Here is a 20,544-nt window from a genome sequence, read left to right as displayed (position 1 = left end):
CATTCTGAAGACCATGAATAATCTTCGACATTTCTTTTTCTCCGTCTCTAATAAAATTTCCCTACAGATTTCGTTGTCTGTTGTTTACAGTTCCTTTCTTCTTAATTTTACACTCTGTACCTGAAACTTGGCTCAGAACATTAGCACAAAACTTTTTTCCTCACTTTTCCTTCCTTTTGTCACCCAGTAAGTACCGTTATTTCAGTCGTTGCTTTCCTATCCATTATTATTATTTCCTCTAATTCCTTCGTCAGCGCCCACAGGTCCTCTCCCAGGCTGTGTACCTTTTCTACAGTGAATATTGCGGTTATCTTTTTTCGTGCCTTCCACCAATCACTTTCTTTTAACCTTTTCTCTCAATCTCTCTTTTTTTTATTCATCGTTCGGTTTCTTATTTCTTCGCTGTTCGAGTTTCACCAAGCAAGGAACAATAACTACTGATTGCACTTTGTACTGGTGAGTGAATAGGCGCTGGCCCCTCACCTTGTCTTTGATATGAGATCAGTCAGTTTTCAGCTGGGGGAAAAATATCTTCAGCAAAGTGTTAATATTGTGTGTGTGTGTGTGTGTGTGTGTGTGTGTGTGTGTGTGTGTGCGTGTGCGTGTGCGCGTTCGCGTATGCGTGTATACGTGTACACACCTACTTGCGGTTGCAGTGGTCCACTCTCAAATTCTGGTCCATCGATTATGTTCCCACTTACCAGATACACTCTATCGTAGGCTCTTGGGCCCTATAGTACCCTCTCTTAAAACTATGTATGGAGCCTGCCTCTACCACTGCTTCATCCAGATCGTTCCATTTTCCGACCTCTCAGAGACTGATAAAATACTTTCTGGCATTCCTGTCTCTCATCTGAGCCCTTATCCAGCTGGGTCCGCCAGTTTCCGCTTTCTCGCCTCTCTCACATCCTGTCCCTGGCTACCCTATCAATTCTACTGACCAGTTACATGTGGTAATCATATCTCCTCTGCTACTACTGTCTTCCAGTGCCATTAGAATCGGTTTTCGTCAGCCTTTCTTCATAAGTCATGTCCCTTAACACAAGAACAAACCTCGTTGCATACTTATGTAGTTTATCCTGTTTCTTAAAATTATTTTTTTCAGGAGCAAGTGCCATTCTGGTTTTAAATAATCCAGCTGGGACTGACATATGTTGTATAAAGGTCCCTTGACGACTATTTGTCGAGATTCTTGAAGACTACTCATATGGAAGACGAGCCTCAGGCGCAGAGGTTATTCAGCTTTGTTCAGTCAATGGCGATGTACTAGGGATTATGCTGACCTCTGAGTCGTTGTCTTTGTGTGAAGTCTATAACCTCTGTCCGCCTGATCTATTCGCCTTTTCCGATCATCGTGCTCCTTCCCCAATCTTCATGACATTGCATTTACTGAGGTTGAGTTCAAGTGACCACTTATCTGACTTACCTTGCAATTTGTCCAGATCCATTTGGAGACTTTACTTGTTCATATCTGTTTTCAGTCTCCTCGCCAGTTTATCAAAAAGCAGTAACATTTTTATATCGGAAACATCATCAATAACACGGATATATCGGTAAGAGTCTTGCGGAGCTCTGCTGCTTACTCTTCCCGATTCTGGCGTCCCTTTCCTGATACTTATTATTTTCCTACTTTCTCTAATATACACTCTTATCACCGGATTACGTTCCCTTTTATTTTCACCAGCACCTTAATTGGTCAGCCTTTTGTGTGTATGTGTGTATGTGTGTATGTGTGTGTGTATTCACTCAGTCGTACTCACCTAGTTGTGGTTGCACGGGTCAATTCACAGCTCCTGGTCCTGCCACTTCACTGGCCGCTACTCGGTCATTCTTCCCGCTCCATAAGCTTTATCATACGTCTTCTTAAAGCTATGTATGGATCCTGCCTCCACTGTGTTTACTCACCTATTAGCATTCACTTCCTATGGTTGTACGGGTTAAATCTGGGCTCCTTCTCTGCTTGATAAACTGGACTCTCTCACGGCTTTGCGAGGCTTATCATACCTATTCTTATAACTGTGTATATATCCTACTTTCCATATAATTTGCTTGTTCAACTCTTTCCACATTGTTATTTTTTTGAATCTGAATAAATACTTCATTCCTCTCATCTTTATTTTTAAATCTCGAATATCTGTTGGCAAGTGCTGCTAGCACCACTGTTGGCAAGTGCTGCTAGCACCACTGTTGGCAAGTGCTGCTAGCACCACTGTTGGTAAGTGCTGCTAGCACCACTGTTGGCAAGTGCTGCTAGCACCACTGTTGGCAAGTGCTGCTAGCACCACTGTTGGCAAGTGCTGCTAGCACCACTGTTGGTAAGTGCTGCTAGCACCACCGTTGGCAAGTGCTGCTAGCACCACCGTTGGTAAGTGCTGCTAGCACCACTGTTGGTTAGTGCTACTAGCACCACTGTTGGTAAGTGCTGCTAGCACCACTGTTGGTAAGTGCTGCTAGCACCACTGTTGGCAAGTGCTGCAAACACCACTGTTGGTAAGTGCTGCTAGCACCACTGTTGGTAAGTGCTGCTAGCACCACTGTTGGTATAGTTGCTGCCAGTACAGTTGTTGTCATCGACTACCAGCACCACAAACAGTTCTTGGGTATATTCTTCCAACACCACCGTTGACAAGTAGTGTCAGCTCTCACCTCAGAGGCTCGGTTATATAATAAATTGAAACAACCGAGTCTCAGATGAAATGCTGCTATTATCCTCACGTCCTGACTGCAGTTTAATCCAAAGAAAACAGTAGCATTTATGTACTGTCGAAGGATTACAATGAAGATTTTGTTTTTCTATGTAGTTTGGTGTTGTTATATACGAGCCGCACTGACGTTAAGAAATTCTTAATAACTGGATAAGTAACTGGTGGAGGCATACTTACTACACAGATTCAAAAACTGGTTTGATAGGGACCTTAAAGCAAGAAATCTATCAATGACAGTCAGCAGATGGTTAAAAGTTAGACCAAGTGCATTATGCACACAGATTTTTATATTTACTAAATATACGAAGTAGAAAGTCCCTCAGAATAGAAAACGAAGAGGTTGGTGCTAGGATGTGACACCTGGACTCACTGAAAAACTGTTGTAAGATCTGAAACAATACACTGGTTGGTAGAGACTCTTAGTTGTAAGACAGACAATGGGCACACACTAGGGTGTACTGTAGATGGATGACACAGATGTAACTGCTGAATTCTTAGTGATAAGCATTAAGACTGCAAAACTTGGGTTTTTTAATTAACATCATTACGTACAGTGACAGTAAGGGGCTACTACTACATTTGGTGGGAACACCCACAGTATGCAGTTTCTTAATCTATATGGAAATTTCATGGGAGGAGCATCCGCAGTGTGTGGCTACCCTATTTTATGAGGATTACATGGTGGGAACACCAGCAGTGTGTGGCTACCCTAGTCTGCACGTGAGTTAAAAAGCGAACACCCTCAATATTTGACCGTCCTACTGTATGTGATAGGAAACATTAGCACTGTGATTGCTAAATATTTTTAAATGAAGAATAATGTGTATTTTGAAAACACTCGCATTGTGATCACGCAATTCTGTTAGAGAATTGCACTGTGGAAACACCCGAAGCGTGCTACTGCACTATTCTATATAAAGGCTACATGGCAGGAGCTCCCGCAGTGTGTAGACACAGTATTCTTTATGAGAGTCCCTTATCGGAACACCCACAGTGTGCAGCTACACTGATCAATATGAAAGTTACAGAGATGAAACAACAGCTAACAATGTTTGCCTCTCATACTCTTAAACACAGGATGAATTACATGAGGTAATGAAATCTGTCAGCCAGAGTTGAAAAGTTTGTCTAATTCGGCGAATAAAGATAGGTCGTTTAAAGTTACATGACTGCTCCTGCTGAGCAAATACAGCTGACGCATCCGCCCACCCTCTCTATATTGGAAGCGCCTTTGGCTGGAATATCAAGATAGTTCTGGGTTCTGAGGCGAAGTAGATTGGGCATGTTCCCAGACGTTGGCATCCCAAGGCACTCGTACTCACTAGGGAGAAGCAGTGTATCCCAAATGCAATAGTTGGTGGTCACTACTAACCGGTGTGGCGTGGTGTTGCCTTCACTGTTGGTATTGGTTATCGAAAGGGAGATTGGACACACGTTGCTGAGGGTCACTGAATATATGGAATATACTTAAAATTCGTTTAGCGGTCATTACGTTATAAGATCATCTAGCACATGCTGTCAGAAACGACCAGTGGGTCTCATTGCATTGCAGAATATTATATAACTGCTTATTTTAATAACTACTGATCTTCGGATACATTCCAATAATACTTAAAATGTTGCTACTCTTAGAAAATATGAACTGTGGTCCCAAGATGCTGCTGGTAATTTCTGAGTAGATGGCAAAAACTCCAGACATTTCTGGTGGAGCGGGGATGGGATATATAATTTGAAGTGATTAAGAATATCCCAGACGCTGATGATGGTCACTGAGCGTGACGAAACATATTCTATATGCTTATGGTAGTAACTAAAAGATACGCTGTGGCCACTGGAAGAGAGAAACCATTTTCCAGAAGCACTAAAATGTATTCCAGACCCTGGTGATGGTCACTGGAAGTGATGAAACATATTTGAGATTGGAGTTGTGGTAACTGGATGCGAAGAAACATATTCCAGACGCCTGTGATGGTCATTGAAAGCAATGAAATATATTTCGGGCACAGCTGGGGTAACTGGAAAGAAGAAAATATTCCAGACACAGTTGGCGGTCACTGGAAAGATGAAACATATTGCAGATGTTGCTGGAGGTCTGAGAAAGTTCTGACACGTTCAAGTGGGAGGCATTTCCAGGTGGAAACCGCTACAAGTGAAGCGAGGAATGATGAAGGTTGGACTGGAAGGGAAGAGAAGATGAAACCTGACCAAGGCAGCTGGCAGAAGTTTGCCAACACACACACATGACCATCACGACTCACGACCTGTCTCAATTACGACCTCTTCCAACACACACACAGACAGTGTCCAGTGATATTCCTCCTCTTTCTTTTGATAATCCAACTGTTGTTGCTGCTGCTTTTGCTGCTGTTTATGCTACTGCTTCTGTACCTCTGGGGAATGCCTGCTCTAAGATAATGTATCTGAATGACTTGAATGCTATTTCTAAATATATGAAGAAATTGAAATAACGCCGAGAGAATGATATAAAAGTAAAGGAAGCAAGATAACATAAGGGATGATAGAGGCAAAGGGAAGGAGAGGGTTGAAAAAGAGGAAGACGGATAAGTGGGGGCTAAATGATTCAGAACCGAGCTGCTAGTAAAACGAAATTATGTCTGCTGTGACGAGGGTTTCAGACACCAGTTCTACTGAGTTGATCAAGTTTAACACTACACGGCTTCCTCTGTAGGTATAACAGTATGCGTCGTCCCGTAATTGTGTGGATTTTTCGCTACACATCTTCATGTGAGAGTATGACACTATGCTACTTGTTCCTGAGAGCCATACCACTATGGATCTAGTGTCGCTGTGGCTATGATACTATGGATCTTCTTAAATTATGTGTGTATGGACCTATACATTTTCTGATGTTGCTGCTGGTAGGACACTATTCATCTACTGTTAGGTTAGGTATAACACTACGCAGCTTCTCGGGTGGGTATGACACTACGCAGCTTCTAGGCTGGGTGTGAAACTACGCAGCTTCTAGGGTGAGTATGACACTACGCAGTTTCTAGGGTGGGTATGACACGCAGTTTCTAGGGTGGGTATGACGGTACGCTGCTTCTAGGGTGGGTATGACACTACGCAGCTTCTAGGGTGGGTATGACACTACGCAGCTTCTAGGGTGGGTTTGGCACTACGCAGCTTCTAGGGTGGGTATGGCACAACGCAGCTTCTAGGGTGGGTATGACACTACGCAGCTTCTAGGGTGGGTATGGCACTACGCAGCTTCTAGGGTGGGTATGACACTACGCAACTTCTAGGGAGGGTATGACACGACGCAACTTTTAGGGTGGGTATGACACGACGCAACTTCTAGGATGGGTATGACACTACGCAACTTCTAGGGTGGGTACGACACTACGTAACTTCTAGGGTGGGTATGACACTACGTAACTTCTAGGGTGGGTATGACACTATGCAGCTTCTAGGGTGGGTATGGCACTACGCAGCTTCTAGGGTGGGTATGACACTACGCAACTTCTAGGGAGGGTATGACACGACGCAACTTTTAGGGTGGGTATGACACAACGCAACTTCTAGGGTGGGTATGACACTACGCAACTTCTAGGGTGGGTACGACACTACGTAACTTCTAGAGTGGGTATGACACTACGTAACTTCTAGGGTGGGTATGACACCACACATCAACAAGTGTCTTGCGATGTTAAGCAATAAACATTGTGCTAAATTTCTGAACATCGCAATAATCAGTAAGTTTGGGGACGATGTTTATTATATGTATTATTATGAGAGGCAATCATACTCTCAGGAAGAGGGAGAGCAGGTAAAATTTCTTGGATCAAGAGCCCTTCAACTGCCGGATTATATTTTCGATAATACAATAATCACAAATGAGCGATAGAAGATGCAAAATAGCCATAGGGGGAGTTGGATGATAGCTCTAGGCCTTTCATGTTGCACTTGACATAGCTTGCAAGTTCGCAATATTTACACTCGGCAGCTGTAACAGGAACACCAGAATGTTGATTCCCACAAGCAACTGTAGTGACAACATCGGTGAACTGTCAGATTTCGTAACTGCAGTCAGCGGCAGGAGGAGGAAGAGGAGGAGGAGGAGGAGGTGGAAGAGGAAGAAGAAAGATATCCAAGTGTTTTATATGCCTTATTTTTCTATTTATGGGTATTGTTCTTGTTAGAACAGCCATAACTCCACTGCTCATTGGAATAACAACTTTGCTGCTTGGTACAACTATATTGTTCTTAGGTATAACTGCTGCTTGGTGTAACTACATTGCTTCTAGGTATAACTGTTGCTTGGTGTAGCTACATTGCTTCTAGGTATAACTGCTGCTTGGTACAACTATATTGTTCTTAGGTATAACTGCTGCTTGATATAACTATATTGTTCTTAGGTATAACTGCTGCTTGATATAACTATATTGTTCTTAGGTATAACTGCTGCTTGGTGTAACTACATTACTTCTAGGTATAACTGCTGCTTGGTACAACTACATTGTTCTTACGTATAACTGCTGCTTGGTGTAACTACATTGTTTCTAGGTATAACTGCTGCTTGGTACAACTATATTGTTCTTAGGTATAACTGCTGCTTGGTGTAACTACATTACTTCTAGGTATAACTGCTGCTTGGTACAACTACATTGTTCTTAGGTATAACTGCTGCTTGGTGCAACTACATTGCTCTTAGGTATAACTACTACTTTTTTGGTTTAACTACATTGCTCCCTGGTATACTACTCTACGTCTTGGTATAATTACACTGCTCCTTGGTACAATTACACTGCTCCTTGGTATAACTACACTGCGCCTTGGTATAACAACTTGGTATAACTATAATTCTTGGTATAACTACTACTTGGTATAACTACACTGCTCCTAGGTATCACTGCTCCTTCCGGTATACATACATTAATATACATATCGACGTACACAAACTCAAATATACAAAGAATATAAAGGCACAATACAGTGGCTGGAACAATACACAAATAACCCTCACTTAGGAGATAAACTAATGACATTCCGGTCCGATTTACACCATTACGAGTTGCTAGTCACTCTGTCAGACCGAAACACCGTCATAACTTCGTATCCATCGTGCTGGTTATTTGAATATTGTTCCAATATACAAACAGAATACAATATACCAACAGATACTTTACAGTCATAAAAGAAGTAGTGACATCATTTCTAATATTTCTAACGTATCTTTTTACGTATTTATCTTGACTGTAAGAATGTTAAGCTTTTGGACGCTTTCTACAAAGTTTATCGGTCAGTTTTCCGTTTTAATTTTCCAGTAAAATTCTTTTGCAGCCGTTTTGGGTGTCTTCACAGCCAGAGTCGTATGTTATTGAGACTTGGGAACTTTTCAATTGTTTCAAGATGCAATAATTCTTAGGGTAATCTTTGAAATATTTGATACGTGTGTACATATGTATTCGAGTCTGGGTTTGTGTCACTGTTGAGAGTATAGATATGTTAAGTAAAAGGACACAAATGCAACTAATGTGACATTTTATTGTAGCAACGTTTCGCTCTCCAGGAGCTTTTTTAAGCCGTTACAGAGTATAGGTACTTTCATAAGAGATTATAAATACTCCCAGGACAACTTATAAGGATGTCGTTGCCCGGCACACTGAATGCTTGCCAAATCGTTATGAGGCATCTGTGGTTTAAGGCTAGTTGCACATGTGGAGAGCTGGTGGCCATGTTTCAAATCCTGACTGGTTGTGGTATTAATCTATATATACTTTTAGCTGTTTCCGCGCCGTACATTGAATGTAGCATCATTTTTGAAGCCATTGCATATGGGATGAAAGTGAAATAGCCAAAAACCATGTTTTCAGCCTACTGGTGCGCCCATTTTTGGGAGAAAAATGGCAAATCTGCAAGCTACACAAAATTAAGAGGCATCTCAGATGGAAGGCGTTCCACTGACAATTGTCAGTGGAACGCCATCCATCTGAGCAGAAAACTAATGGAAAAATAAATAAAGAAACGCCTCTAGGAATAATAAGTATAATGACTTTTTGAGGATTTTATTAAAATTTAAATATAATAAAAATGGCCTTTGGTTCAGGTGCTGTATGTGGGCAGGAGTAGGTAAGGCCCTGGATGGATCTCTGATGTTAAATATGATGTAGGTGATCCGGGGCGGATGGTAACAGTCCGATGTTTTGGAATCTCCTGAACTACTTGGTTGGAGCACCACAAGTAGGATAAATAAGGGCCGGTAGTAGTCGGACAATGTTAATTAGACCAAGAGAACACAAATCAGCTATGTTCAAAGTAGTATGGAAATTGGGGCCAAGAGCTGAGTCTCGACCATCACAAAAAATAGAGAGTATATCTATGAGCGCGCGCCGCACACACACACACACGCGCGCGCACACACACACACACACACACACACACACACACACACACACACACACACACACACACACACACACACACACACACACACACACACACACACACACGTGAAGCAGTATCGCTAAATAGTGCTCCCAGGATTTAGCGTTCTAGTGGCTGTCCTAAGATATTATTAGCGGTCATCGTACGTGAGTGAATCAGTGAACATACCTACAAGACTGTAATAGCTTTCAAGAGTGCGATTAATGTGATAGGATCAAGAATTTTACAATTTAAATTTGAATGAAATTTGAGTGAGGGAGGGTAGCAGTCAGCTGATGAGGCTACTGGCCGCAGTGTTGACACAAAATATCCAAACAGTTAATTGGGTTAACGGTGTGATCTGAAATATTAACAAATACATATGTTGGTTGATTATAACAGCAGTGTAGTGATAAGGTCATAAAAGAGTGATTAAGTAAATACTGAAAGTAAGAAAAAATTAGTCAATCCCCAGCTGTTGGTGTTGTGAAGGTAGCTAACATCATCAGACTTGTTATGACCATAATGCTGTACTAAAGAAAAAAAGAGGGAATACCAAGTCTTAAAAGAAAAAGAAAAGAAAAACTTGAATGCATGATAAAGTTCCTGAAGGAGTTAGAAAATTGAAGGAGTTGATAGACGACCAGCAGGAACCTCCATTGTTGTGCAGACGACATCACTTGCCTATTTGTGGTTAATTTTGGTTAGTGTCTAAAGTCTCAAGTGTCTCGCCCTGCTGGTTGTATGCTATACCATCTCTCTCTCCCTATTTCAGTACCAGGAGATAGATAGTGGTTAGTAAATTATCTAAATATCGCCAGGTAAACTCCAGAAGAGTTGTGTAGCCTAGTGAACCCCCCCCCGTTTTTCTGAGGGACAAGCTAGTAAACAAGTACGCACATACAAACACACGTGTGCACCCGTAATTATTGTTATAATAAACAGTATATATTAATAAGGAATTGAGTGAGAAAAAATAATCCTATAATCTTCAAAAAGTAAAGTAGCGTAGTGTGCGGAGCTCTGGGCCGGGAGAGTACCGGTGAAACAACAACAATAACAAATAGTGTTAACGTAACCCCCCCCCTCTTTTTCAAAGAACGACAAGCTAGTAAACACACACACACACAAACACAAGTGTACGCAATTAATATTATATAGTATATATTAGTGCATATTAATAAGGAATTGATTGGGAAAAATTTTTTATAATCTTCAAAAGAGTAGCGTAGCCTAGTGTGCGCACGCACACCCACACACACCCACACACACCCACACACCCACACAACCACACACACCCACACACACCCACACACACACCCACACACACCCACACACACCCACACACACCCACACACACCCACACACACCCACACACCCACACACACCCACACACCCACACACACCCACACACACCCACACACCCACACACCCACACACACCCACACACCCACACACACCCACACACCCACACACACCCACACACACCCACACACTCACCCACACACACCCACACACACCCACACACACCCACCCACACCCCCACACACACACCCACCCACACACCCACCCACACACCCACACACACCCACACACCCACCCAAACACCCCCACACACACCCACACCCACACACACCCACACACCCACACCCACACACCCACACACCCACCCACACCCACCCACACACCCACCCACACCCACCCACACACCCACCCACACACCCCCACACACACCCACACACACCCACACACACCCACACACCCACACCCCCCCCACCCACCCCCCCACACCCCCCCCCACACACCCCACCCCCACACCCCACCCCCACACCCCACCCCCACCCCTCCCCACACACACACGCAACACACACACACACATATTGCCAGACTCACACATACACTCCCCCCCTCCCCCACCGACATCTCACTCCTTCACCTGATCCCTCCCCTCCCTCTTTCACCCTCCCCCTCCCCACCTCTCCCTCACCCACTTACCCACTTGCTTCACTCTCCTTCCCACTCCCCCTCCCCACTACTCTCCCATATAGCCACAGTTCCTCCTCTACCTCCCCCCCCCACACTCTGACATATACAATACTAACCTAACATACAGAATTACATAGGTTTCCCACTCTGAGGCAATCAGGATAAAACAAAAATGGGTTGCCAGAGAGCAACAAGAAAACCCAAGGGACAGGAGGAGGAAACTGCAAAGGAAGATTGGGCAGCAGAGCTCACAAAAAGGGAACAAGAATGGGAAAAGAAACTAGAAGAACTTAGCATGAGAATGGAAGAGAGGATAGACATGGAAAGCAGGAAGTGGGAGGTGAAAGTCAAAGCAGCAGAGGCCAGGATACAGAGTTTAGAAGAGGAACTGGAAAATCTGAAACAGCCTAAAGAACTAAAGAACATTATGGGATTGACAACAGAGACCGCTACCTCCGCCACAAATAAGGGGACTGTAGGGAAAGGAGGAGCAAAACTGCATGTAGAAGCTCTATCAGTGGAGACTGTAGTAAATGAAAGAGCTAAGCTATATGTGGAGGCCCTAAAAGACCACAACAGAGCCCAGGGAAAGCCGAGATGGGAAAATGACAGGCCACTGAGCCCATGTACAGTAGCTAGTGAAACTGAAGAAAGGAAAGCTGCAATGGAGGAAATCAAATTGAATGAGGGGATACACAGGGATATGCAGTGGGAGAATGAAAGGGTGAGGTCAGTCTTTGTGTATGGGCTACAGGAAGTTGAAGGGGAAACATATGAAGCAAGAAAACAAGGGGAAAAAAAAGCAATTGAAAGCATCATGGAAGTAATCGGAGAAGACGACATGACCCAGCTGGAAAATTTTCGGAGAATAGGGGGGTTTGTAAAAAAAAGAAACCGGCCAGTGAAAGTGACCTTCAAGGCAGAATCGACTCGGAACAGGATACTGCAGGAAAAAGCACGATTAAGGGACATGCCGGGATACAGGAAGGTGTATCTCGACCGCGACAGAACACAAGACGAAAGGCGGAAACTGAGAGAGATGGTACAAAGGCGAAAGGAGGAAAGAGAGGGGATGGAGAAGACAGACAGGAGATCCCAGACACAGGAAGAAGATCAAATACAACCTCCCTCACAGCTTCCTATAGAAGCCTCCCAACCAGGTCAACCCCAGTGCAGCCAAACACTCTAAACCACAACACCCATGCCATATCCAATGCCCCCACCCACTACATTACAAACTCCACCCCCACAGCAACCACCCATAGTTCCTTATCAGGTCTCCCACTTCCCCAACCCCAATACACCTCCCAGACCACAGTCTTAGAAAAGAAGTTGAAGGTATGGTATACAAATGCAGATGGAATAACAAATAAGTATGAGGAGTGGCACGAAAGAATCAAGGAGACATCCCCAGACATAATAGCACTCACAGAAACAAAACTCACCAGAATAATAACAGATTCAATCTTTCCACCCGGATATCAAATCTTCAGGAAAGACAGAGGGAGGAGAGGGGGAGGAGGAGTTGCACTGCTCATTAAAAGCCAGTGGGGTTTTGAGAAAATGGAAGGAATGGATGGCACGGGTGAAAGGGACTACTTAGTAGGAACAATCCAGTCTGAGGGACATAAGGTGATAATTGCAGTAATGTACAACCCACCACAGAACTGCAGGAGACCAAGAGAAGAATACGATGAGAGCAACAGAGCCATGGTCGACACACTAGCCGAGGTGGCCAGGAGAGCACACGTGGGGGGAGCAAAGTTACTAGTTATGGGTGATTTCAATCACAAGGAGATTGACTGGGAAAACCTGGAGCCCCATGGGGGTTCCGAAACATGGAGAGCCAAGATGATGGATGTAGTACTGGAAAACCTCATGCATCAACATGTTAGAGACACTACCAGAGAGAGAGGAGAAGATGAACCAGCAAGACTGGACCTTGTATTCACCTTGAGTAGTTCAGACATCGAGGATATCTTGTATGAAAGGCCCCTGGGAGCTAGTGATCATGTGGTTCTGTGCTTCGACTACATAGTTGAGCTCCAAGTGGAGAGAGTAGCAGGAATAGGATGGGAAAAACCAAACTACAAAAGGGGGAACTACTCAGGCATGAGGAACTTCCTTCAAAACATTCAGTGGGAGAGGGAACTGACAGGAAAACCAGTACAAGAAATGATGGACTATGTGGCAACAAAATGCAAGGAGGCAGAGGAGAGGTTTGTTCCCAAGGGAAACAGAAATAATGGGAAGAACAGAACGAGTCCTTGGTTCACCCAAAGGTGTAGGGAGGCAAAAACTAGGTGTACTAGAGAATGGAAAAGGTACAGAAGACAGAGAACTCAGGAAAATAAAGAGATTAGCCGAAGAGCCAGAAATGAATATGCACAGATAAGAAGGGAGGCTCAGCGACAATATGAAAATGACATAGCATCGAAAGTCAAGACTGACCCGAAGCTGTTGTACAGCCACATCAGGAGGAAAACAACAGTCAAGGACCAGGTAATCAGACTGAGGAAGGGTGATGGGGAATTCACAAGCAACGACCGAGAGGTATGTCAGGAGCTCAACACGAGATTTAAAGAAGTATTTACAGTGGAAACCAGTAGGACTCCAGGAAATCAGAACAGGGGGGTACAACAGCAAGTGCTGGATGAGGTACATATAACCAAGGAGGAAGTGAAGAAGCTGCTATGCGAACTTGACACCTCAAAGGCGGTGGGACCAGACAACATCTCTCCGTGGGTCCTTAAAGAGGGAGCAGAAATATTGTGTGAGCCATTAACAAAGATCTTCAACACATCATTTGAAACTGGGCAACTCCCTGAGGTATGGAAGATGGCAAATGTAGTCCCAATTTTTAAAAAGGGAGACAGACATGAGGCACTAAACTACAGACCTGTATCACTAACGTGTATAGTATGCAAGGTCATGGAGAAGATCATCAGGAGGAGAGTGGTGGAGCACCTGGAAAGAAACAAGTGTATAATTGACAACCAGCATGGTTTCAGGGAAGGAAAATCCTGTGTCACAAACCTACTAGAGTTTTATGACAAGATGACAGAAGTAAGACAAGAGAGAGAGGGGTGGATCGACTGCATTTTTTTGGACTGCAAAAAGGCCTTCGACACAGTTCCTCACAAGAGGTTACTGAAAAAGCTAGAAGATCAGGCACACATAACAGGAAAGGCACTGCAATGGATCAGAGAATACCTGACAGGGAGGCAACAACGAGTCATGGTACGTGACGAGGTGTCAGAGTGGGCGCTTGTGACAAGCGGGGTTCCACAGGGGTCAGTCCTAGGACCTGTGCTGTTCTTGGTATATGTGAACGACATAACGGAAGGGATAGACTCAGAAGTGTCCTTGTTTGCAGATGATGTGAAGTTAATGAGAAGAATCAAATCGGATGAGGATCAGGCAGGACTACAAAGAGACCTGGACAGGCTGCAAGCCTGGTCCAGCAACTGGCTCCTTGAGTTTAACCCTGCCAAATGCAAAGTCATGAAGATTGGGGAAGGGCAAAGAAGACCGCAGACACAATATAGTTTAGATGGCCAAAGACTGCAAACCTCACTCAAGGAAAAAGATCTGGGGGTGAGTATAACACCGAGCATATCTCCTGAGGCGCACATAAATCAGATAACTGCTGCAGCATACGGGCGCCTGGCAAACCTACGGATAGCGTTCCGATACCTCAGTAAGGAGTCGTTCAAGACCCTGTATACCATTTACGTCAGGCCCATACTGGAGTATGCAGCACCAGTTTGGAATCCACACCTAGTCAAGCACGTCAAGAAATTAGAGAAAGTGCAAAGGTTTGCAACAAGACTAGTCCCAGAGCTACGGGGATTGTCCTACGAAGAAAGGTTGAGGGAAATCGGCCTGACGACACTGGAGGCCAGGAGGGTCAGGGGAGACATGATAACGACATATAAAATACTGCGCGGAATAGACAAGGTGGACAAAGACAGGATGTTCCAGAGATGGGACACGGACACAAGAGGTCACAATTGGAAGTTGAAGACTCAGATGAATCGAAGGGATGTTAGGAAGTATTTCTTCAGTCATAGAGTAGTCAAGTCATGGAATAGTCTAGAAAGTGAAGTAGTGGAGGCGGGAACCATACATAGTTTTAAGGCGAGGTATGATAAAGCTCATGTAGCAGGGAGAGAGAGGACCTAGTAGCAATCAGTGAAGAGGCGGGGCCAGGAGCTATGACTCGACCCCTGCAACCACAAATAGGTGAGTACAAATAGGTGAGTACACACACACACACACACACATGCCAAATGCAAAGTCATGAAGATTGGGGAGGGTCAGAGAAGACCGCAGACAGAGTATAGACTAGGTGGACAAAGACTACAGACCTCAGGGAGAAAGATCTTGGGGTGACCATAACACCGAGCACGTCACCGGAGGCACACATCAACCAAATAACTGCTGCAGCATACGGGCGCCTGGCAAACCTGAGAATAGCGTTCCGATACTTTAATAAGGAATCGTTCAAGACACTGTACACTGTGTATGTTAGGCCCATACTGGAGTATGCAGCACCAGTCTGGAACCCACACCTGGTCAAGCACGTCAAGAAGTTAGAGAAAGTACAAAGGTTTGCAACAAGGCTAGTTCCAGAGCTCAGGGGAATGTCGTACGAGGAAAGGTTGAGGGAAATCGGACTGACGACACTGGAGGACAGAAGGGTAAGGGGAGACATGATAACGACATACAAGATACTGCGGGGAATAGACAAGGTGGACAAAGACAGGATGTTCCAGAGATGGGACACAGAAATAAGGGGTCACAATTGGAAATTGAAGACTCAGACGAGCCACAGGGACGTTAGGAAGTATTTCTTCAGTCATAGAGTCGTCAGGAAGTGGAATAGCCTAGCAAGTGAAGTAGCGGAGGCAGGAACCATACATAGTTTTAAGAAGAGGCATGACAAAGCTCAGGAAGCAGAGAGGGAGAGGACCTAGTAGCGATCAGTGAAGAGGCGGGGCCAGGAGCTGAGTCTCGACCCCTGCAACCACAATTAGACGAGTACACACACACACACACACACACACACACACACACACACACACACACACACACACACACACACACACACACACACACACCAGCAGGAGGACTCGCTGACCAACACTGGTAGCAGAATTGGTCAGCGGTACGCTCTTCCTCTGGTATTTTTTTTTTTATTCTGGTGTCCTTGACTGTTGCTGGTGCTGCCTCCCTTGCCCCGAACTACGTGAGAATTAGACACAACAGGCTGAACTCTGTAGACCACAAACTCTAGTAACAAACTATACTTCAGGCAGTGTTAGGTAAGGTGAGGTTGCTTGTTATGTTAGGATTATTTTGTTAAGTCATTGTTTGTCTAACTGATAAGTTACGAACATAGGAGGCAACAAGCAGAGCTAACAACGGTCTGTGAGATTTAGCTTAGTTAAGAGAAGATTAAAAAAAAAAAACTAGTTTTTACTGTAGGTCTGGGATCAATACTCACGGGAACACTGGCAGTACTACGCAGGTTAACACCAATAACACCTCATAATGTGTTCAACAATAGTCTAGTGGAAAAATAGCCAGACTCACTTTGAGCAAATACGGACATACGATCATTTGCACACACACACACACACACACACACACACACACACACACACACACACACACACACACACACACACACACACACACACACACACACACAAGATTTTTAAATACAACTTTAATATTAAAAGTCTTAAGAGAAGGCATATCAACCAAGTTTTCATGTAATTGATAAATCATTTAAAATTGGTAGAAATACTTTTCACAACCCAAAAAGGGACAACCAACCTTATTCAACTAAAAATGTTGGTTCTCCCTTACCATGAAAACTTGGTTGATATGCCTTCTCTTCTTAAGACTTTTAATATTAAAGTTGTATATAAAAATCTTGATACAGTAAAAAAAACTTTTGATAAAGAATTCCCCCCAAAATGCTGATGGATGTGTCTATAAGATTCCTTGTAAAATTTGCGATAAAGTTTATTACGGTCAAACTGGTAAAAGTCTCGAACTTAGATTAAAACAACATAAATTTAGCATTAGAACTGGACAAGATTCCAATGCTCTTTTTATTCATGTGAGAGACTTTAACCATCCAATTGATTTTCAAAAAGTTGAGAAAGTTGTATCAAGCAAGTCCATGGTTGACAGAAATATAATTGAATCTTGTTTCATAAAAAGTAGTTTTGAAAATATGAATATTTCCTTAAGTTTATATAAATTAGACTCATTTATAATTAATAAAATTTGGTTAGAGTTTAATAATATATTGGACAAATAATAAACCTTATTTCTTGGGTAGAATATTTTGTTGGTGGGATGTCGTGAGGACCTGTCTAGTTGGACCAGCGGACCTACTGCAGTGTTCCTCTTTTCTTATGAGTCCGGTATTGTCGCGCGTCAGGTGTTTCTTTGTTGTGGGGGTTGACTGTGAGGTGTAGTCTAAGCCCTTTAATTGCCTTCCTTTGATGCATTACTTTCATAGTTCCTTGACAATGTGAGTAGTCACGAAGGCGCTTGGAATTTCACTACTCTTTCACAGTGGTTGTTTTGCATATTTTAAAATCACCTGTTTACTGTGATCTTATTGCATGCATATATATATATATATATATATATATATATATATATATATATATATATATATATATATATATATATATATATATAATTATATATATAATATGAGAGAGAGAGAGAGTGGATAAAAAGGCTTCGAGAAAGAAAAATTGGTTTTCTTCCTGAAGCCATTTGAATATTCAGCTTCCTCTACCACCCTATCTTTTCATTCTTTTTTACCAATTGGTAAATTTTACATAATATGGTACAAAAGATTTAAGAGATACATTGTTGATATAAAGATGGCATATACAGTACATGAGGTGTGCATGAGACACATGTCTAGTACATATTGTTACTTGTTTGTCACTGATTATAATGCGAGAATCTCATCCAGCTCCTCAGAGCTGGGGCGCGTGCCCAAGATACAGGAGGCATTACCCCTCCGAACAGCAGCGCTGAGTCGCTGGAACAGAAATCTAGCTGCCCTGGAATCCCTAGTTACCCTGATGTATTTTGCCTAGCTCCTTAAAGAACTTAGATGCACTCTTTCCCCATGAGCCAAGGGTCTCTGAGCCTATGAGAACAAACATATAATGATGGGCAAGCTCCCCGTATTTTCTAGACTTTCGGGACTCCCTGAAGCTGGCAGCTGCTCCTCCTGCCTCCCTGGTGTATTGGAGATAGGTATCAGCTAAGGTAGATGCACATGTGTAGTCCCACACCACCTGCTTACCGTCTGTCCAGGATTCAAGGGTGATACCATCTGGACGCTTTTGGCTGCCTTCGGATCTCCAATGTTGGGGTGGCTTTCTTATTGCTGGGTATCCGGCTGTTGTGAGGCTCCTCTTGATGATGTTATTAACCTTTTCATGTCTTGCAGTCTTTCCCTCAGATTTACGACACACAAAAATCAGTCTGCTGATTCACTGCCACAAATACACCTGTGTTCGGCGATAATAGGGGCGGCAAGTCGAAGGGTAGCACCAATGCGGATGGTCTGTGGGTCGAGGCGTGTGCCAAGGCAGAAATTGGGAACAGCCAACAGAAAGTCCCTGCATGAGGAGCTCTCACTGCCAGGAGGCGGGCTCTATCCATCCCAGTGTGACTATTTGTAGCTGTTGGGGGGAGCAGGTCTAGTTTCAGAGCCCGTTAGATTATCCCAGTTCACGGCTTCGTCAACAAACTTTGGGTTATGGACTCCAGTCTTGTCCCTAAGATGTTTAGGAAGACTTGCTGCTACAAGTGCACTGGATACAACGCATGAGGACAGGAAAGCAGGTAGTGCAATCTGTCATGACTTGCGGACACCAATGCTTCCTAGTCTGACTGGAAGTGTAGCTTGGTCCCACTGCCATATTCGTGCAGTATAGGGTTTTCATATGAAGGCGAACATCTTGGCAAATACGTTAACCTAGGCAGACTCAGGCACTTTGTTAGAAGGTACAAGGCATCATGGGTGTCAAGATTGCCTATTCTTCCAGTTTCTTCCTGAGAATTGTATCAATGGCATCACTTCCCAGAGGTGCTCGAAGCAAGACGCTATTTGTGGGGGCAATGGCTGATACTCCTGGTTGTTTTGATCTCGCAGCATCTCTCACATGCTGATTGACTGAGATGATTTCTTATTATTATTGATTCAGGATGAGACCCATTTCCTGTCATCACCTGTGTAAGATCATTTAGATGGACTCCTTTGTACCTGCTAGTGTGTCATCATCCAGGAATCAGTTGTTTAGCTCATTGGTCAGTCTGACTGAAATTTCCCTAACCGCTATACAGAAGAGAAATGGTGCTAGAGGATTCCCTTGCTAGGCACCCTCTGTTGATGTGATATCATGCTCTCCAAACAGGAGCGCTGATTCCGTGCTATATCCAGCTGAAACAAAAGGAAAGAGGCCAGGAAAATGTTTTTTTGTACCGCTGCTAATACCACGTCTCTTCTCAGGAGATTAAATGCATTCTTGAAATCTGGTTTTACCACTGCATTGTCCTCAGGCAGGTTATTGATATTCTCCCTTGTTGCATGAACCGCTGCTTCGAAGACACGTTTGTTGCTCTGCTCTAGTGTCTTAGCTCTCACAGTGACACCTTAAACCACTTAGCTACAGATGCTTCGAAACGTTAGGTAGCCTGATTGCAAGTCATATTTCTTTCTTGCGCCGGGCACAACAGTGAGTCTCAGGTATGGTCTCCAGCTTTTTCATTCTCCTGTATGTTCAGGCCTCACCACTGATAATATGTCAGTGGACCTCCCAGAAACAAGCAAAAGTATGTACACAAAAAAGACTTTAGCCAGCAGGACTCGAACCTACGTTTGGTCGCTGGCTGCAATCTTTGTTACATACATACACACACACACACACACACACACACACACACACACACACACACACACACACACACACACACACACACACACACACACACACACACACACACACACAGTGAAGAGGCGGGGCCAGGAGCTATGAATCGACCCCTGCAACCACAAATAGGTGAGTACAAATAGGTGAGTACACACACACACACACACACACACACACACACACACACACACACACACACACACACAAACACACACACACACACACACACACACACACACACACACACACACACACACACACACACACACACTCAGAATAAGATAGAAACGTTAACCGCTGTAACAGCCCAGGCGAGAATTTAACTATTCCGTCTTTGCTTCTGTTGTTGTAGTCAGCGCAATTATGTTGGAGAAATTGTAAAGAGAGAATTGTTACGTTGTGTTACAAAGAAATACTGTGCTGAAGAGGAATACTGAGATTGCGATGTTGTGGTGGAGTTGTGGTGGTGGAGTTGTGGTGGT

This window comes from Cherax quadricarinatus, chromosome 47, assembly GCF_038502225.1.
Source record: "Cherax quadricarinatus isolate ZL_2023a chromosome 47, ASM3850222v1, whole genome shotgun sequence".
Lineage (NCBI taxonomy): Eukaryota > Metazoa > Arthropoda > Malacostraca > Decapoda > Parastacidae > Cherax > Cherax quadricarinatus.
This window is presented reverse-complemented; position numbering follows the sequence as displayed.